General features: G+C 41.8%; 1 long non-coding RNA gene across 1 annotated transcript in view; it reads left to right on the top strand.

Moving 5' to 3' along the window:
• Positions 1-22,492, top strand: part of LOC122789002 — a 1,379,952-nt gene that overhangs the window by 1,240,256 nt on the left and 117,204 nt on the right. The window lies entirely within an intron of this gene.

Genomic DNA, 22,492 nt, shown 5'->3' with positions numbered 1-22,492 from the left:
TTTTGGTTATCAGGTTAAAGAATTGCTATGCTTAAAAACCTCAGCTTTGGCCAGCTAAGAACTTGGTTATATTCAACTGGACGTATAAGAGAATGTAAGTACCTTTATTTGCACTTTTTTAAAAAAATACAGTATTTAATTTGATTTAAACTGTGTTGAAGGAATATTTAACTCAAGTGGCAGTTATTCTGCTCTTTAGTAACTTGAACTGAAGCTAGTGTGTTATTTGCTAGTAATTACAGGTGTGGGAGTAGCCACATTCTTTGATTTCCTGTCCTTGCCTTTTTAAGTGGTGCATTGTGAAATTTTTATTGCTTAAAAACCTCAGCTTTGGCCAGCTAAGAACTTGGTTATATTCAACTGGACGTATAAGAGAATTTAAGTACCTTTATCTGCACTTTTTTAAAAAAATACAGTATTTAATTTGATTTAAACTGTGTTGAAGGAATATTTAACTCAAGTGGCAGTTATTCTGCTCTTTAGTAACTTGAACTGAAGCTAGTGTGTTATTTGCTAGTAATTACAGGTGTGGGGGTAGCCACATTCTTTGATTTCCTGTCCTTGCCTTTTTAAGTGATGCATTGTGAAATTTTTATTGCTTAAAAACCTCAGCTTTGGCCAGCTAAGAACTTGGTTATATTCAACTGGACGTATAAGAGAATTTAAGTACCTTTATCTGCACTTTTTAAAAAAAATACAGTATTTAATTTGATTTAAACTGTGTTGAAGGAATATTTAACTCAAGTGGCAGTTATTCTGCTCTTGGTGGCCTTGAAACTGCCCGCCCCTCAGCCTGCCTCTGGGCCCATCTCATTTGGTCACTCAACTGAGTGCAGTGAGATCATATTCTGATTTCAGGCACTCCTACTGTGTACAAAGAGAGCATCTGGGAAACAGACAAAAAAAAATTAAGCTTATTTCCTGCCTTTCCTGTTAAGTGGTATAGACTATTTGTAGGCTTCTGAGCCCCCAGGCGCTTCTGTGTTTGAGGGAAGCCTTCTAGCTTGTTTTTTTTTTCTTATAACTAGCCAGTTTTCTGGTTTCAGCACTCAAATCTGTTTCTTTGATCTCAGCACTTGTTCAGATAAAAAAAAAAAATTTTATCTGCTTTTACTGTACTTGTGTTTCTACCTACTTCATTTTACTTTTGCATCATCTTAAAAATACTCAATTGTATTTATTACTGCTTGGTGTAACTCATTCTAAGCCTTTTGGTTTAAACACTTGGGCTTCGGACCAGTTGTTTTGCATTGACAGGGTTTGTGGTCTGCACTGTTGTGGCAGAACAGGTAGCTTACATCCTTCTAGGTTGGGAACTGCTGATTGAGGGCTCAGTGTCTGTTATTCTAAAAGTGTATTAATTCTGGTTTAAGCACTTGGGCTTTCAGGCCAGTTATTTTACATTAAGAGGGTTCGTGGTCTGTACTCTTGTGGGAGGAGAGGCTGGACTCTGCCCTTCTGAGCTGGGAATTTCTGGTTAAAGGCTTATAGTGCATGCATATCTGAACTGCTTCTTACCAAGTTGGTGCGCCTTGTTTGCTGTGGCATAGACTGGATTCGGGCCTGCTGGATCTAGCTTTGTTTGTGTAACTTGAGCACTAATCCAGACATTCTCTAAAGTATTCAATTGTATTTATTACTGCTTGGTTGTAACTTGATTAAAGTGTAGCTATCATTCTAAGTCTTTTGGATTAAGCACTTGGGCTTCGGACCAGTTGTTTTACATTAGGAAGGTTTGTGGCAAGCACTGTGGTGGCAGGACAGGTAGCTTTCATCCTTCTAAGTTGGGAACTGCTGATTGAGAGCCCAGTGTCCAAGGGTATTAGTTCTGGTTTAGGCACTTGGGCTTCAGGCCAGTTATTTTACATTAAGAAGGTTCGTGGTCTGCACTCTTGTGGGAGAAGAGGCTGGACTCTGCCCTTCTGAGCTGGGAATTTCTGGTTGAGGGTTTATAGTGCCTGAATATTTGAACTGTATCTTACTGAAATTGGTACACCTTGTTTGCTCTAGCATAGACTAGATCCAGGCCTGCTGAATCTAGCTTTGTTTATATGCTTGTTGTTTGTTTGCTTGTTATTTCCCTGGAAGCTAATTCCACCTAATACGCGGCTTCTCAGCGCTTCTGTGGATCACTAGTGATATCTGCATTGCTTACTGAACTAGTTCCTTGTTTCACTTGAAAGAAAGTTACTGTTTGTCGTTTTTGCATTTAGTTACTTGTAACACATTGCACTCAAGTTACCTGGCACTTGCTCACTAAAGCAATTATATAAGTCAGCACTAAAAATTAAAAGCACTACATGCTCACTCCCCACTGGCCCTTGTTTTCAATTATTAAGGAATTCCCAATATTATTCTAGCATGTCCAAAGGTCAGTTGTCAATCTCCTCTCCAGTCCAGCTGGTGAATCTGGGAATCTTGAGGCAATGTTATAACTGCCTCATGTACACAGACAACCCTCTCCTCCTCCCACATAACACAAATACTTGCGAGAGATGCAGCTATTTAGCCAAACTGGAGGCTGAGCTCTCTCAACTCAGGACTGGCAAGACCAGACAGGAGGAGAAGGCAACTACACACACCACAAAACCAGCCTCACATAATGCTACCACACCACTGAATCAAACACATAAACACACAAAGACATACTCGGAGGCTCTGAGTAAAAATTTACCTAAACAGCAGAGGCCTCCAAAGCAGACACCCAAACAACTGCTACCTCAGACACCCCACAAGCAACACATAAACCACAAAAGCAGTGTGCAAAGCAGTCACAGCCCTTAAGGCCAAATACAACACCAAACATACTTGTCATAGGTGACTCCATAGTCAGACACACTGACGTCCCACTCACCAGGCTGAACAAGGAGAGGGTCACAGTAAGCTGCCTATCGGGTGCTAGAATCCGCCACATAACACAAGCACTCTGGTCACTCCACGGCAAGTACAAATATGACACAGTCATTGTCCATGCTGGCGTGAACGACCTGAGACGTACCTCCCTGGACTACATGAAAAGAGACATAGAGGAGCTCTCTGATTATGTAGCCCAGGCAGGTATGACCCTGACCCTGAGCAGTATCCTTTCTTCACCAAGAATGATGCCACAATATAGAGACAAGATGATCAGCTTTAACAAATGGCTTAATGTCTGGTGTCATTCAAAGGGGATCCAGTGTCTGTCTGCCTGGGATGACATGCTTGACAAGCCACGCTGCTTCGCAAGGGACGGCTTGCATCTATCAACCCTGGGATTCCGGATATTGGCTAAGGCTCTTGCCATCCCCATAGTGCCTTTTTTAGGCAAGGCTCAAATTCTAAACCTACCACCCTAGAAAACAAAAATGGGAAGAAACTGAGGATAATGCTGCTCAATGCCAGAAGTCTAAATCTCAAAATGCACGCACTCGAGGCCCTTCTCAGTATGGAGAACATCGATGTCTGTGCTGTAACTGAAACCTGGTTCAAGGCTCCTGAGAGCACCCCGGCACTATTAGGTTTTACCTCATATCATGCGTTCCGGCCCCAAAACCTGGACCACACCACAAAAGGAGGGGGTGTATCCATATTCATAAAGGATACCCACACCTCCAGGTTGGTGGCAACGCATGAAGCTTCGGAAACCATCCAGGTGCAACTAACCATAGGCAAAACTGCTCTACAAATTGTAGCATGCTACAGGCCACCCTCTCAAACTCAGGAACCCCACACAGCCTTCCTGAAGACACTGGAGGGTATAAATGTATCTCCAAACACCATCATATTGGGTGACTTCAACTACCCGAATATAGACTGGGAACATTACTCAAGCCCTAACTTTCTAGCCCAACGGTTCCTGGAGTTCATAAATTCAAATGCCATGGAACAGCTAGTCACTGTTCCCACGAGAGGAGAAAATATACTAGATCTCATTATCACAAACATGGGGACAAAATGCTCCACACCTGAAGTATATCCCTCATTGGTGAGATCTGATCATAAACTAATCTCACTGGAAATCCACATCCCGCCCCCACCCCTAACAAAAAAGACAACAGTGAAGAACTTCTCTAAAGCAAACTTCACACTACTCAAGACTGGTGTGGTATCCTTCAAGGCCCCTGAGCCAGTGGAAACCACAACCCAAGCTGCAGAAGCCCTTACAAATGCCTTCTATGAACACCTCCAGGACTGCATGGATCAGGCAATCCCAAATAAAACCAAGACTCTTTCCACAAAGGGCAAACGTCCAGTCTGGTGGACCCCAGCCATTAACAAACTTTACAATAAGAGGAGAAAGCTATTACATGATAGAACAAAATCCATGAAAGGGAAGTCACCCCTGATCATTATTAGTAAAAAATACAAGCACTCATAAAATCAACTAAGGCCAATTTTGAGAGAAAAATTGCCATGGATTCAAAGGACAATCATAAGGCCTTTTTCAGCTATGTTAGGAACCTGGGTGGAAACTCCCAGATATGCTCAGAATTAGTCCAAAATGATACAAAAATCACTGAACCCACAGACATTGCCAACATACTGGCAGACAGGTTCAGTGCAAACTTCACCCTCTCCCCTAAAGGAGAGATAACTATCCCAGCAGAGTGTAGCCTCCCAGACATCTCAAATGCGCAGGTGAAAGCTGCTCTCTCTAAAGCTAAAAACACAGCATCAATGGGACCGGATGGTGTCCCCGGCTGTGTGCTACACGAGCTAAATGAGGAATTAAACCCACACATAAGGCAGCTGTTTAATCTCAGCCTTACCACAGGATACGTGCCCAAGGAGTGGCATACGGCAGCTGTGGTCCCACTCCACAAAGGCGGTGCCTCTATGGACCCTGGTAATTACCACCCCATAAGCTTAACAAGTCTAGTCTGCAAAGCTATGGAGAGGATCATAATGGAGCTCATAAACAAAGATATAGGGGACTTGCAGACATTGGACCCGACCCAGTTTGGCTTCGTCAAGGGCAGATCATGCCTTTTGAACTTGGTTGACTTCTTCGAAACTGTCACCAAGGCCATTGATGAGGGAAAGGCAGTCCATACAGCCTACCTTGACCTTGCAAAGGCCTTCGACACAATACCCCACTTGGGTATTGTAGAAAAACGTACCAGCTTAAATGTAAACCCATATGTCACAAGATGGGTTGCAAACTGGCTTAAGGACAGAACCCACAGGGTTAGAGTTGCTGGCGCTATGTCAGACTCCAAGCCGGTCACAAGTGGTGTCCCACAGGGCTCGGTCCTTGGCCCCCTATTGTTCGGCATCTACTTCTCAGAAGTACAGGCCAACATGGGAGGACTTTGGCTGACAAAGTTTGCAGACGACTGCAAACTGGGCGCCATAGTGGAAAGTGCATCGGACACGGATATCCTTCAGAAGGGACTCACGGAAACAGATAGCTGGTGCCAGAGCCATGGCCTGAAGTTAAACGCCAAAAAATGTATAGTCATACCCTTCGGGAAAAACAAGGTAACCCCAAGCTACCATATAGGTGGCAATCCACTAAGCACAGAAGAAGTTATCAGGGACCTGGGGACCCAGGTTGACAGTGGCCTTTCTTTTGACACTCACGTTGCTAAAGTGGTTAGAAAGACCTTCTACATTGCCCACCTGATCATGAAGGGGTTCACATCCAGATCTACTGAGGTCATTGTTCCCCTGTACTCTTCACTTATCAGACCAATGATTGAGTACAATGCCCCATTCGGGATGTATCTCACCCGACATCTGCAGCAATTGGAGAGACCCCAAAAGTTCCTCACCAAAAGGATAAAGGGACTCCAAAATCTGTCATATGCTGCCAGATTGAAGAAACTCCAGCTCTATTCAGTTGCATACTGTCTGCTCAGAGGTGACATGTGCCTGACATACAAGGCCATGTCCAACCCGGAATTAATGGACATGCTCCACCTCAAAAAATCCAAATCCACCAAAACCACTAGAGCAAGCGACTTAAACCTTAGCACGGATATAAATAGGACGTGCTGGAGGGATAGATTTATCACTCAGAGACTCCCTATGCTGTGGAATAAAATCCCGGTCCATGTGAGGCAAAGCACCTCGCTGGCTCTGTTCAAGAGAAATCTTGACCTGTGGATGGGAGATCGTAGGTTTATCCCGGGAATCATCTCTGTGTCACTGCTGGACAGAGGCACAACAAACTAATGGGCACAGTATTTTTTCATATAAGGGGTGGCTAAGCCACAAAAATTTGGGCTAGGCTTATAAATGCCTTAGGGCAGATAGCCTAGTATAAACCTATGAACCTATGAACCTATGAAAAGTACAGGTTGGGGCCATCCAAAGACTGATACTGGGAAGTTTCCAGGCATGTGCAAATATCAGAAAGCAAATAATGAAAAAAAAAAATTATACTACAACAACTTTCAGAGCAATAGTAAACACAGCCCTAAAAAGTCTGGGTAACCATTAAAGAAATCTTACATCCTGGCCAAAAAATTAACCCTAACCCCTCTCCCAGTAGCTCATCACTTAAAACCGCAATTAGAATTTAACTCTTATTTCATAGATAGTATAGTATCCCTAACCAAAGATTCCCCAGCATTCAGTCCCATCCCTGCCAAACAGCTGCAGATCAACGCATCCACTTTCACCTTCAATTCTGTGCCCACATCCGATATAAAATTGCTACTAAACTCAAACCATGCTGTACTTCATCTGATGACCCTGAAAGTGAGTACTTTAAAACTGCAGCTGATAGCATTGTCTATCCTATTTCAGTACTTATAAATAGTTCAGTCCAGGAATCCCACATTCCCTTTTTCTGGAAAGGAAATTCAACAGACATTACTAACTTTAGACTAATGGCAGTCTTATCCATGCTTGAAAAATATATACAAAAACAATTGCTAAAATATCTCCTTCAAGATGAACTCCTATCCTCCACACAAAATGGCTTCTGTCATTCCCATATTAATAACATTGTGCATCTAACCTTTATAGATACTGTCAATAAATCTAGAGATAATGGCAAACTATTCTCCTCCCTATTTTTAGTCTTGTCTAGAGCTTTCATCATAGATTGTTGCAGCATAATTCTACTTCATATGTCCTCATTAGGTCTCTCTCATCCCACCCTTCTATGGCTCAAAAGCTACCTGTCCAATAGGTATCAATCAGTAAAATGGCACTCCACCCTGTCTCTCCATACCTCCCAGTCACCAATAGTGTACCACAAGCCACTATCCTTGGACCGCTCCTGTTTAACATTCTCTCTAACATCCTCCACACATCCAACCAACAAGCCTTCCTAATACAGTATGTACATGACTCCACACATTTATGCACACCTGACAACCCAGAACATCTCAAAAAAATATATAAATCAGGAAGTTTTAGCAGCCATTGAAACATGGCATTATAACTTAAAAGTCATGCTCAATCCAAATAGAAAACAAACTACTACTTTGTCCCCAAATCATTCTCTTATGAAAAAAAAACAACATATAGAATCCTCTCTCTTAATAATACAGCTTCATATACAGAAGTCATAAAAAACTTAGCAAAAGCTAAGGATGTTTTACATAACCAAAAACTTTCACCCCACCACAATTAAAACTATACTTGCCACTATTTACCTCCTGCCCTCACTACTTTATGGTGCTCCCATCCTTACTAATCTCCAAGCATCACAGAAATCAAAAGATGAACAGTGCTGTAATAAAAGTTTCTAAATCTCCAGCAAATAACATCTTTCAAAACCCACCACTAAAAAGCCTACATTGGTTAGAGCTACTGCATCAGCTAACATATACACAGCCTCCATTCTACACAACTATGTTCCCAGTCGGGCATTATGATCCAGTGCTACAAAAGAAGGAGCCAGGGATCTGCACACCAAATTCAAAAATCCGTAAAAAATGTCCAAACCAAGCAAGTAAACTTGTATTCAACGTTTATTTAAGCCACAAAGTCTCTGTTTAGCTTTTCATCGGTGACTCCTCACCAACTTCCTCAGAACAAGAAATAAACACATTCAACACATCCTGTTTAAATACTACAATATAACTCCCTACTTTTGCCACACTGCCACCTGTGGTCGGAATACAACATTTCAATATATTAAAAAGAACATACAAAAAGGCATGAGACTATTTAAAAAAAAAAAATAAATATATATATATATATATATATATATATATATATATATAAATATAAAAAACACTCCCTTAACGATATAAAACAATAAGTCAATAGCCAACAGGCTTGACTTGGAAAAAGGAACCAGAAATATGTATTAAAATGTAATACAATAAATAACTCACTTCATGGTTAATAAATTGGACCCATGATGGAGCAATGCATGCATTTTTAATTTTATATCATTAAGGGAGTGTTTTTTATATTTATATATATTTTTTTTAAATAGTCTTATGCCTTTTTGTATGTTCTTTTTAATATATTGAAATTTTGTATTCCGACCATAGGTGGCAGTGTGGCAAAAGTAGGGGAGTTACATTGTAGTATTTAAACAGGATGTGTTGAATGTGTTTATTTCCTGTTCTGAGGAAGTTGGCGAGGAGTCACAGACGAAAAGCTAAACAGAGACTTTGTGGCTTAAATAAACGTTGAGTACAAGTTTACTTACTTGGTTTGGACAATTTTTACGGATTTTCGAATTTGGTGTGCAGATCCCTGGCTCCTTCTTTTGTAGCAGTTGGTTTTGTCTTTTTGATTGTTGAGCTGTCTTTTTGTTCGGATGCCATGTCGATCGCTGCACCAGTATCTACACCTTCTTCACCATCGGCACAAGCTGGAGATTTAACCTTACTTATAAATCTTTTGACCCAAAAGGTTGAGACATTATCCCAATGGATGGATGGTCTTATGGGAACCTCTCAGTCCTTGGTGGGCCTTTCTTCAACTCCCACACAGCCACTTGTTCAGGAGGAGGATGGGCTGCAACAATCGCAGGCTGTAATTTCAGACTTTGGGGGAAGTAACACTATTGTTATGCCACCATGACAGCAGAGAACAGTCCAAATGGATTCTTGTTCTTTGGGGAATACGCTGAGATCTGGCCAGAATGCCCAGGTGGTGATGGCCCCATTCAACGCCAGTAACCTTAATGGAGTGGAACAAGGTTTTTTACAGCCAGTTCTAAACAATTGGCTGAAGCGCCCATTTTGCTTCCATAATATTTCTAGAGACTCTGTTTTTGAACAGAGTAGTTCAGGGAGCATCGAATTACCTCAGAAATTAAATCTGTTTGATCAAAAATTAATTAAGTTAAGAAAGTTACAGTTAGAGGGTGCCTATTTTGGAGAATGTCAGCGTTCCAAAATAGTACCCAAAGGGCTCCATTCATGGCAGTATCCTACGGGCCTGGAGGAAGGATCGGCCTTCCATAAAGATTTAATTTCTCTCTTTGCTAAGCATGGGTTCGAGCTCTTAAATTTAATCTGCCATCATTACCAGGAGGCAGTTACCTCTCTTTCAGAGGAGCTAACTATTTTAGATGAAGCCATCAGGAAGGACATTAATTTTTCTAGATACAGATTTGATTACGATCGGATCTACACTAGTATAGACCAGCATGTTTCCAAAATAACCGCTAACAAATTTAAAAAGTTGCAAAGGGACATTAAAGCTTATAAGGAGGGCTTAGCATATCCCAAGCCTCCCAAGTCCCAAGGCAATTATTTGGGTACATTAGCTCGGCATTCAGATGATCGGAATGGAACTGAAGAAGTTAGATCTGATATGGTTAATAATGGCCATGATGGGGGCCCTTCAGATGACCCGACTGAATATAATCCAGTTCGAAGGAGTGACCGGATAGCTTCACTTAATAAACCGATTAATCCTCCCTTGGAAGGTGAGGGCTCAAATTTTCGGAATGCAGCCTCGTCACCCCAACCGTCTCTGGGACGGACGTTCAAGAACAGACCCAGGAACAGGAGGAACTGACTAGGATACAAACTGGTCCTTCCTTCTCGGGGCAGTCTTCCCTTGAGATAATATTCAACACCAGAAGGGATTTTAAGATTTATAATTTTTCCGGGTTTTCTTTTCCTCCTCCTCTGGTTGATCTTCCTGCTAAGGGCCTATCATTCGAACCGGCCCGCAGGGCCAATTTGGCTAACACGTTGGTTGACTTAAAATTGTTTACCAGGAAACTGAATTTACATCTCCTACTAGGGACCAGTGTTCTTCTCCAAAGGCTTTTTCCATTCCCAGCACCTTTAATCCACCCCTGCTTCCTTCAGTCAACGTCTTTGATCAACTATGTGACCTGGACATTCGTGCTACCCTTCAAACCAAGAAGAATGTTGGCTTTAATACTACCAAGGAGGAATTGGCTTTGCTTGAAGTGTTATGTCACTCAGGGGTCAGAGTGATGCAGCCAGACAAAGGGGGAGGCCTAGTTGCTATGGATGTGGAGGATTATATTAAGAGAATGGAAGCCATTCTGGCCTCTGAGACGTATGATGAGGTATCTAAAAACGAGTTGAACATTAACATATCACGTGTCCGCTCTTATTACGATGACATGTTTATTAATGGGGTGATAAATTTGGATGTGTTCAATTATATTTCTATATCCAACCCCAAGATTCCAGCTTTATTTGGTAACCCTAAGATCCATAAGAATATGTTGGATCCACCCATGCGCCAGTTGGTCAGCGCTAGGGGGAGTATGACGTATGCTGGAGCCAAGGTTGTGGACACTATCTTGAAAAAGTATGTCATCAGTGAGGAGCACATCTCAATGGATTCTTGGTCTTTTCTAGGCAAAGTGAACCGGATTCCATTCAAACCTGAGAATCATTTCCTCACTATTGATGTGATAGACTTGTATTCCTCTCTCCCCCACTCAGTAGCATTGGAATGGATTCAAGCGATTTTGATTTCGAAACAAGCTCCTGCCAAAGACATTTTGATGGTCAGAGAACTCCTAGACATAGTTCTTACATGCAATTATTTCTCCTTCAAAACCGATGGTTCCATCAAAGGATAGGAGTGCCCATGGGGTCCCCTTGTGGGGCCAGCGTAGCAAATGTGGTGATGGCATACTGGGAGAAAGAGTTTGTCTTTCCTAACCCATTATTTAAAGCGAAAGTCCAATTGTATACTCGATTTTTGGACAACATTTTCATCATTCTCCAAGGGGGGAGGGAAGTAGCAGACTCCATCCTGGAATTTCTTTAATACATCTACTGAATTCCTTAGGTTCACCTCTAACTTTTCCATGGAGAAAATTGCTTATTTGGACGTTGATCTGTCCAAGGATAACTATAGGGGTTGCTATATGGCCAACATCCATCGCAAATCTACTTTTTCAAACTCATATTTGCACTTTGAAAGCAACCACCCCTTTCATCAGAAAAGGTCGATAGTCAAGGGCCAACTGGTCCGGGCGGCCAGGATGGTGACACGGGACAGTGATTTCTTAAAGGAATGTGAGTTTATCAGAGACCTCTTTTTGAATAGGGGTTATCCCGGCCATCTGATTTCAGACCTCTGTAATGTGGTAAGTCGTAAGAGGGAGAATGGGGTATATCTCCCCATTTTGGGCCAGTCTAGTGCAGATCAAGGAGTGTTGGTTGATGATACTCAGATTAGATCTACTTATGCCTGCAGCTTCATCACTACTTACAGTTTGGATGCGAGGGCTATCGCTTCTATTATTATGAAGAATTGGTGTTTACTGACACCAGACAATCAAGGCCCTTCAGCTTTGGGGTTAAATCCTCAAGTCATTTACAAGAGAGGTTCCAACTTAAAAAACATCCTTGAAAGGAAACCTAGACCTACTCAGGCACGTTCGGGCATGTTCAAATACAACATGTGCAGATACTGCCAATACGTGAAAGCAGGAACTTATTTTGCGATCAGAGAGAGAAAGTACAAAATCCAGAGGAGGTTCAACTGTGCTAGCACACATGTGGTTTACCTGGCCCAGTGTTCTTCATGCCCGGCTTTCTATATAGGGAAAACTGACTGGAAACTGCATGAGCGCCTATACGAACATCTATATGCCATCAAGAAAGAAAACATGGCTAATGCACTTGCTAAACACATTAGCGAGTGCCTGGGGCATGGGTTTAGCTTCACAGTGATTGATCAGATTGTGCATGACAACAGGAGGGGCCCTGTTTTCTGTTTGTTGGAACTCAGAGAATTGATTTGGCAATTGAGGTTGGAAGCATACCATTTTCCAGGCTTGAACAACATTTCTATTTCCTGTGTTTTGAAATTGAAAAGTTTGATAAGGTAGTTTTGCTATTTCATATGTTAATGTGCAAAATTATGATACATGTTTTTCAGTAGCTTTGTTCTTAAAAAAATTTTTTGTACATGCATTGCTCCATCATGGGTCCAATTTATTAACCAGGAAGTGAGTTATTTATTTTATTGCATTTTAATACATATTTCTGGTTCCTTTTTCCAAGTCAAGCCTCTTGGCTATTGACTTATTGTTTTTTAATTTTATATCGTTAAAGGGTGTTTTTTATATTTATATATATGTTTTTTAAATAGTCTCATGCCTTTTTGTATGTTCTTTTTAATATATTGAAATTTTGTATTCCGACCACAGGTGGCAGTGTGGTAAAAGTAGGGAGTTATATTGTAGTATTTAAAAAGGTTGTGTTGAATGTGTTTATTTCCTGTTCTGAGGAAGTTGGTGAGGAGTCACCGACGAAAAGCTAAACAGAGACTTTGTAGCTTAAATAAACATTGAGTGCAAGTTTACTTACTTGGTTTGGACATTTTTTTACGGATTTTCTAATTTGGTGTGCAGATCCCTGGCTCCTTCTTTTGTAGCAGTTGGTTTTGTCTTTTTGATCGTTGATTATGATCCAGTGACCAACAAATGCTCTCTGTTCATAAACTTATTCAATCAGCTGAGTTGGGAGGAGGACGTAATGGTTAAGGTGTTTGCCTTACAAACACAAGGTGCAGGGTATGAGTCTCACAAGGGATAATTGGCGAGGCTTAAAATGGCTCGCAAGGGCAGTTAGCTTAGTACTAACCTATGAACCTATGAGCTGTAGTCATAATATGTTGCTAAGGCTGGAATTCCTTAACTGTAATCAGCAGGTCAGTATTCTCCCTTTTGTCCTTTAAAACCATTCTGAATGACATCATAACCAACATCTGACTCTGTTCTTTCTCAGTCCCAAGATAAACTTTATCCCTAAATGTGATCAAGTACCTATTAAAACCTTACATCTCCTTGCTCTCCCTTCTTCACTCATGCCTTTATTTCAATCAATTTCTCTTCCCTAACTCTCTTTCTAAATATACCATAACCCTGTTTTTTTCTCTGACATGATAACTTCATAGGTAAGTACTAGGCTAACTGCTAACTGCCCTTCTGCATCATTTTAAGCCTAGCCAGTTTCCCTTTTTCTGCTCAAATTAACCTATCCCATTAGGTTATTGATTGGCCTTACCCATCCCATAGTTGATAATTGTGATTTACCCCAATGAGAATACCTGGGATCATACCATAGATAATTTAAGGGGACTCATGCATGGGATAAATCATTTAGGAGCAGTATATATCCATTAGTAGTACAGGTGGCAGTCCTGGGATAAATTTTCTGTATCCCATCCATAGATCTAAGTTGCACTTGAAAATGGGCAGGGATAAACTCTGTTTTATGTGGATAGGGGCTCTAATCCATAGCATATTGCAATTCCTGTTTGTATATTTCTAACTTATCTTTAATTTCTCTATAAACTGTCTAAAATTGCTCTAAATATTAAATCACTGTCTTGTACATTTCATCTATTCTTAACCAATGTTTCCACATCATGACTAATCTGGTATACTTATTTAAACTGTAAATGTATTTGTATTATTTTTTGAAAATTTTAAAATTATTGCTCTTAAAAGTTTTTGTAAAACTTTGGAGCTTTTCTCCCCAGATCTCTACTGAAAATGGTTGCCAACCCATCTGAACTTTCCTGGTAATCAAATGTCAGTCAATCAATAAATAAATAAGTAAATGTGCCTGCTTGCAAGCAGCTAATATCTATGTGTTCATATTGATTCTGAAATAAGATGTCATTACATTTTTACCATTAAAATGTTGATAGTTTGGAGGTTCTTGGAGAAAACCCACAACCCTAAGTAAAAAACTAAAAAGATAAATACATTTTTAAGGAAGCTAATGGGCAGAAATTCATACTCCATGGCAAAGACTCCTCTGGCAACTAAGTTGTTTCATGAAGCTTGTACAGTACTTCATTTAGAAGTGTCACTAAGGACTATGACAACACAGTAATTGAAATAAAATGCTCGGTCATTGCTCTGTAAGAATATAGTGAACACAGTTCTTGGACCTTAAAACTGATAACAGTATGTCAGAGTTATCTATGAAGCTTGGTTCATTGAAAACCGGACTTGTATATTGCTGTATGAATAATTTGAGCAGCAAATAAACAGACTCGGGTCTTAAGGGTTCTAGGGAATAGTGTACTCAGAAACATCCTGTGATTGTTTTGCCTTTAGAAGGGAATGAAAGGATGAGACATGACTGATTTTTACTAATCATTGCTTTCCTGCAGTGATGGCCCAGTACCCACTCCCTCCATCCCCATGGTGGTTGCTAAAATCTTACTTCATGTCTTAGTGCCCATGTAATTTAAGCCTGATTCTCCACAAGGAACAATCATCATAAACTTGCTGTCTTAAGGGGCAATGCCTTCACGTGGCATAGACAAAGAATGATGAATTTGCTCTCTTACTAAGACTGCTGAAGTGGAAGGAATAACATTTTCAATTAAATGGCAAACTAAACTTCAACTGTAGCACCAAAGACAAGTGATCTATATGCAGACAGTAGATAAGAGTTCTCATTTTTGTTAGAATGTTCTTACTATGTTTGAGGGGGAGCTTTGAGGCAAGTTACGTGTCTCCTTGCACTGGAAGATGCTGATGTCTGTGTGGTCACAGAAACTTGGTTCAGGGCTGCGGAGAGCACCCCTGCCTTACCAGGCTTTACCTCATTCCACACATTCTGACCCCAAAATGAGGTGGGGAAGACTAAAGGTTGTGGTCTCTCTAGCTTCATTAAGGACAGGCACAGCTCCAGATGGGTTTGCAGCATGATGCACTAGAACTACTCCAGGTAAAACTGACAGTTGGCAAGACACCCATTCAAGTTTTAACTAGCCATACCCCCCCCCCCTCCATGACTCAGGACACCCACTTTTCTTACCTGGATCTACTTGACTCCATCAAGGTATCCCCTAACATCTGGATCCTTGGTGACTTCAACTACTCCACCATAGACTGGGTGAACTATTCTTGTACTAATCCACTTTCTTAGTGATTCCTCGACTTCATCACTTCTAACGCTCTAGACCAGCTGGTCTCGTCCCCCACAAGGAGAGATAACATTCTGGACTTGGTTCTTACCAACATGGATGACAGATGCACCACTCCCATAGTATGTTCTTCCCTGGTGAGATCAGATCATTGGACTGTTTCATTTGAAGTTTCTCTCCCACCCAACCCTCCCTGGCCATAATCAAGCTAAAAATTACTCAAAAGCTGACTGCAACCTCCTAAGGGAGGATATCTGTGGCTTCACACTACCACCCCCTCAGAGGATGCAGACAACTATGCTGATCAGTACGCTAATGCAGTATACAAGAATCTGTACAACTGCATGGACTCAGCCATACCCAGTAGTATTCAAACCTGTTCCACAAGGAAACACAAACCTGTTTGGTGGGCATCCTCTATCAACAGGCTTTACAACAAAAGGAAGAAACTGTTTTCCAAGGGTAAAAGGGAGCAAATTCCAAATTGGAAAAACTCCCTCCTTAACCTCAACAAGCAAATTAGATCAGTAGTGAAAACCTCCAAGGCCAATTATGAATCAAAACTATCCTCCATAACAAAGGGAAACCATAAAGTCTTCTTCAGTTAGATCAGGAACCTCCATGGCAAAGCCCAGGTTTGTTCGAAATTAGTACTTAGCAGTATAACTTACATTGATCCTGTTCACTTAGCTAACCTGCTAGCAGATAGGTTCAGAGCAAACGTTACCCCCCCGTCCTCCCACAAAGGGGCTTTTGACATCCCCAATACTTGTCCCACACCTCATATCTCCATAGACCAAGTTTTACAGGCCCTATCCAAGGCAAAGAACACAGCTTACATGGGACCTGATGGTATCCCAGGATATATTTTGCACCATCTCCAGCAAAGACCGGCTTTGCCATTAAACACTCTATCCATCCACAGCCTAAGTACTGACTTCATTCCAGCAGAGTGGAGAACTGCCATTGTCATCTCCTTGCACAAATGTGGTGCCACTACTGACCCTGGAAACTATTGCCCCATAAGCTTGATAAGTCTGATCTGTAAAGCCATGGAGTGTATTATTATGGATCTCATTAACAAGGACATAGGCAATCTCCAAGCACTTGACCCCACCTAGTTCAGATTCGTCAAGGGCAGATCTTGCCTGTTGAACCTGGGTGACTTCTTTGAGATGTCACCAAGGCCCTGGATGAAGAAATGTCAGTACATACAGCTTACTTTGACTTGGCCAAGGCCTTTGACACAATTCCCCCACTCGGGCATCATCGAAAATCTAACACAACTTGGCGTAAATCCCTGTCTCGTCAGGTGGGTTGCCAAATGGCTCACCAACAGGACCCTCAAAGACAAAATAGGCACCCCCACCTCCAATAGCAAACCTGCCACTAGTGGAGTTCCCCAGGGATCCGTCCTGGGACCCCTACTGTTTGACATCTATTTCTCAGAGGTCCAGGCAAAGGCAAAAGGCCAGTGGCTGACCAAGTTTGTGGATGACTGTAAGTTGGGTGCTGCCATTGACTCCCCAAATGATGTTACCATACTGCATGAGGGTCTCACAGCAACTAATGACTGGTGCCAAAGTCATGGCCTCAAGCTAAATGCAAAAAAAAAATGTATCATCGTACCATTCGGCAAAAACATGACCCCTCTTGATTACCACATCAACGGCAACCCTCTAAGCACACAACCTGTGGTGAGAGACCTGGGCACTCATGTTAATACCTCACATTCGACCATCATATAGCGGCAGTGGTCATAAAAGCCTTTTACTTGGTTCATCTCATAAGTAAAGGGATTGCAACCATAAAAAAGGAGGTTATCTCTTTATACTCCTCCCTCATTAGACCAGTAATTGAGCATAGCACCCCGTTTGAGATGTACCTCTCTAAATATTTGCACCAACTGGAAAGGCCACTGAAATACCTCACAAAGAGAATCCATGGCTTCAAACACCTGTCTTATGCTGACAGGCTCAAATCACTGTCACTCTACTCGGTATCGTACAGATTGCTCAAGGGTAATCTCTGTCTCGCCTACAAGGCAATCTTGGACCCTGCCGTACTAGAGATGCTCCATATTCGTAAGTCTAACTCCTCACACACTACCCACTCAAAAGGCCTGGCCTGCTGGAGAGACAGGTTTGTCTCCCAGAGGCTGCCCCATCTCTGGAATAGACTTCCCATACTTGTCAAACAGAGTACCTCGCTGACCCTCTTCAAGCAATTTGTCCCAGGGGCTCCACCTGTGACCCTCATTGACAGGGGTGATAGGTGCTGACTGAGGTTTGTTTTTGGGGATAAGCTCTTGGCTAGGCTTGGAAGGGCCCCAGGGCCAGTAGCCTAGAAACCTCCTATGATCCTATGAAAGCCATCTAGATCTTAGTACAAATGACAGAAGACTGGCAGAAAAAAAAACAATTAAAATAAAAGGGATATGAATGGTTGGAAAAATGGTGAAGGCTTTTAAATGTACTTCAAGATTGTGCTTCCTCTTTGAACTGTTCTGTGCTTTGGTTTTTGCTATTGGTTAACTGGAACGTCTTCTTTTATGTCGTACTAGACCAGGGTCAGTATGGCAGTGCCTTTTCAGTTCTATTGCTGCACTCTAGATGGTGATAGCACATCCCGCTTTGATGCTAAGAATTCTCATTTCTAATATTGTAGTTTGCAGGTTCTGTGTTTTGTAAGATTAAACTCATTCTATCAAATTAACTAAGAAATTAAACCAAGAGTCAAGTAACTTCTTTACCTTTTTGAATGGCAGTGCAAAAAAGAGGATACACCTTCCTTTCCTCTTATGTAAGCTAAAAGCAGAATACAAGCTTTCCAGAAGAACTCCCTCAGAAAGAGCAGTGTCCAACATGATGTAAACATTGTACCTCACCCACCTCAAATGTAAAGACACGTATACCACACAAAGGATGATCTGTATTGAATCTTTTAGTGAAAAGCATAGCTGTTGCATTCAGCTGTGTTTGTTTAATGATGTTACCACCACAGATTTCCACAAGACACATTTTTTTAGAGCTAAAAGATGGATTACCTGAAATGTCAGGAAGGTCTCTCAAATGGAGAACACTGGAGATTTGAAAAGCTGACAAAGACAGAGACATACATTTGAAATCTTACTGTGTCAGAATACTCTCCTTGTGAAGAAAATCATCAGTCAAGAGAACTAAGCTTATTACAGTAATCTCAGGATCTCCATTTTTGTGGAGAATGCAGGAGAAACAAACAAGAGGTTCGGCATTAGCCCCTGGCTGTGCTGTGCACTGAACCATGAGTGACCGAGCAAACAAGTCACCTCACATACTAAGGCATGCAAAATAAACTGGGCTTGGTTATTGTCCATTTTATAAAATGCTAAGATAAGGAGACTGTAGACTGCATTAAAAGCAGTTTGGAGAGCAGTGGCAATTACGTACAGAGTATAAAAAAATCAGACTCTACAGTTACTCTTCCCATCTAGAAGTAGAGTTGCCGGTGGCTGCCAATTCATTTGCTGAAGCAGAAGCTGCAAAAAAAAAAAAAAAAAAAAAAAACTTACATTGCCCATGCACATTAATGGTAGGAGAGCACATTGTTTATGCATATTAAAGGTAGGGGAGCACTTTTGTCAGACACATATACAGACCCTTTTAAAATGATAACTTGTAAGACTAATGAATTACCTAGAAAGCTGTATACTGCAGAATAAACTGACTTTTGGCTTTTCCCAGTTAGGGGTCACCACAGCAGAACTTCAGTCCGCTAATGATCAGCAGTGAATTTTTGTGGTGCCGAGTTGCAAGCTCAGTGCCCAAACTTCAAAGAAGGCACACCCACACACACCTACCTGCATGTCTTTAAAGTCACTCGACCATGTGGAAGATATGCAGATTCCACACAGAAGGCACTCCAGCCGAGAATCGAACCGGAGAATCTCCTGCTGTGAGGCAACAATGCTAACCGCTGTACCACCGTGGCTACAGAATGCATGCTTAAATTTTCAGTGGGTTTACTATAATGAATGCTGTGTTTATAGTTAAGCTTCTGTTACCTTCAGTGAGGTCATTTGCTACTTATATCCATTAAAGGATCATTACTTGATAGTTTAAAAAGAATCTCTGGTGGCCTCATGTACAAAACAGAATTGTTTTTTCTCTTAGTCTAGTTTACCTAAACAATATGTTTTGTTTAAACACTTTGTGTTGTATACACTTACTTCCACTAGTCTTAATTATGTCTGGTTTCAGCATAAAGATATCATAGGTATTAACTGACATTACAGTTCTGACTTTGATCTTTATATTTCTTTCAAATGTAATTCTCTTTCCTATACTACTAGAACGGCTATATATTATTCTAGCAAAAGTACATATGTGCGAATGCAAAATGAGAGACACAAATACATTGAAATGCATTTGAGTGTTTCGATGTATTTGTCATAGGGCAAGGAGGTAGTTGGCCAACTACCTGCAGTTGCCCTTTCTGTCGCTATAGTGCGATCTCGGAGTTGCTATATTTAGTTAGGGGGTGTGTGTTTATGGTTGTATTTTAGTTTTTTTTCATGAATGACCATGTCAATTTTTTCCCTAGGAAAAAATTTGATTTTGTGGCCGTTCACGATTTCTAGCTTTCGTGCATTATGTTCGACTTTTATGTAGTCGCACATATGGACTTTCACTAGAATAAGATAGACCTTACTAGACCATATCTAATCTTTTTTAAAGTTTTTACTTCTAGAGCACATATAGTGCAGCACACTGCCAGTGAGGTCTAACATCATTTTAACATCATTTGTTGTACATACTCTTTCAACTACTTCTGATTATTTCTGATGCATCTGACATTACACTGTGATTTCTAAGGTATTTTAGTTGCATATTTTATTGTTTTCATTTCTTAATTTGAAGAGTTCTTCTTTTACAAATAGCATACCTTCTTGTTATTTTCTGTGTGCATGGAAATCTTCTCACCCTGACTGTGCAGTGAACTGATAATGATCAGCTGAATGCACCTGGTTGTGAAAGTAAATATTAAAGTAAAATCAATCCATAATAATCTTCAGACATTTAAAACTGACAGATAGATTGGCCAGACCACTGATAGAGGGTTTGGCATCCATCTGGAACAACAGTTATAGGAGACTAAGTAGTGTTTTGGACATTAGACAACTGGCCGTAACAGAGGAAGAATGATGCATGTCTGTTCACCTCTCCCTTCGAAGAGGGATGGATATGATTCCCTATGGGGTAAACACTATTTATCAAAAAAACAAGGCCAAATTCTTTCAAGTTTATTTCTTATATGGGATATAAACAGATAGGGCTTTATACAAAAATACCTTGCAGGACAAATAAAGCTTAGAAAAAAAAACATGAACATCACTACTCCATATGCACACCTTCTAGTAGAGGTGTCCAATGTTGCAACATGGCATTCAGCTGCTTTTCACCCCCTCAGGTTTCTCCTTCATCAACTTCTAGTACTACTCCCACCCTGGGGCTGCCTTGGAAGATGAGTATGTCCAGTGCTGTATCCCAGTACTACACCCACTACTGGCTAAGTATGCATTGTCAGGCTGAGAATGGGAAGTGGCTGCAACACCATGGAAGGTGGAGAGAACCTAGGAACCTCTACTGTCATGGTGTGCGTGCATGGGGGAGGGGGTTCTCTTTAGTCATATACTCCTTTGACATGCTGCATTGACATTTTGGAGATGACTCTGCAAAGGACCCACCCCTATTTAATGTGGAGATATGCAACTTTTGCTGCCTGATCCCAAAACATGTCTGCTTCAGGCTCCTGTATCACTAATTCCTCCTGTTCCTCGGTCATGTGTTCCCAGCAAAGCCTCACACCCTTTCCTCCTGCTAGAGGAGATATGAGGTGTTTGAACCTTTTCCTTTCTTTCCTCCCCTATGCTGAGTACAGCAGGTACCCCAGCCACTAAATGTAGTTTGGGACAAGCTAAGTTGTCCTGGACCCACGAGTAAAAGACTAGGGGGGAGCAAGAATGGGGAGTAGGTGATTTGGTGATTAGAATTAGTGTGAGGGTAATGAAGGAGTGGAAGGGGATTGGAGTAGGTAAGGAAGGGTGGGACTTAGGATGATCTAAGTGTTGGGAGCTAAAGAAAGTAGTTACATTTGGCATGAGTTGTTTTTTTTTTTCTTTTTTTTTTCTCTCTCTCTATCCCTGGCTTGGGGGCATGTGGGGGTGTATTTGGGTGCTGGGGATCCCGTAGGGCTGGTAGTGGTGGTCTAGTGGTCTATGCATCGGAAGATTAGGAAGGTGATGGGCAAGAGGGCATGTCCAGAAAGGTGCAGCTGCTAGCTAAGTCACTAGGCTTACCTGTAGTTCGATGGTGGTGAGGATTGTTGAAATTTCATTGGGGGTTTCGTTCTCCCTGGTGGGTGACAGGTGGTGGTCTGGTCCACGCAGTCCTTCCTAAGCCTGGGGTTGGTGGCCAGCTGGTAGTAGGCTTCGTGGTCGGTGGGTACGGTGTTCCGTGGTGGCTTCCCGGTCTGAAGGGGGGTTTTGCAGTTTCTTGTTGGTGGTTGTGGTGAGGAATAGTGAATTTCTCCCTGCTGGATTCTTTGGGCGGATGGCAGTCCTCTCCATGCGGTCCTTGGGGGGGCCTAGGCTGGGGTCGTCGACCTGCTGTAGGATGCCTTGTGGTTGGAGAGAACCTAGGAACCTCTACTGTCATGGTGTGTATGCAAGGGGGGAGGGGGTTCTCTTTAGTCATATAATCCTTTGTATATGGGTTTCCCTGCCCAGTAGGGTTTCCCTGCAGTTATCAGTGGTGATGGTGGTGGTGGTGAGAGATAGCAAATTCCTCCCTGGTGGGTTCGTGCAATGGTTTCTGTTGCTTCCTGGCTCTTCTGAGGCCGTAGGATGCCTCATGGTTGAAGGGAAGGCATCCACGATGGTCTCCCTGACCGTAAGGCATCTCCTGCTGTCATCGGTGGTGGTAATGGTGAGAAATGGTGATTTTCTGCCTGGTGGGTTTGTGTGGTGGTTTTCTCTGCTTCCTGGGCTCTTCTGAGGCTGGTTACCGTGGTTTGCAGCTGGGTTGGTTGTGCACATGCACAGTAGTGGCAGCAGGCCAGCCTTTACATTTAAACAAAAAAATAATAAAAAAAAGAGAAAGGAAAAGGTCGAACCTGCAGGCTGCGAGAGTACAGACCCACTTGAGAGTTTGGGAGTAGG

This window comes from Protopterus annectens, chromosome 1.part2 (assembly GCF_019279795.1).
Source record: "Protopterus annectens isolate FY-2018-M chromosome 1.part2, PAN1.0, whole genome shotgun sequence".
Taxonomy (NCBI): domain Eukaryota; kingdom Metazoa; phylum Chordata; order Ceratodontiformes; family Protopteridae; genus Protopterus; species Protopterus annectens.
Note: the sequence above shows the minus strand (reverse complement) of the source record. Positions and strands in the feature narration are given on the sequence as shown.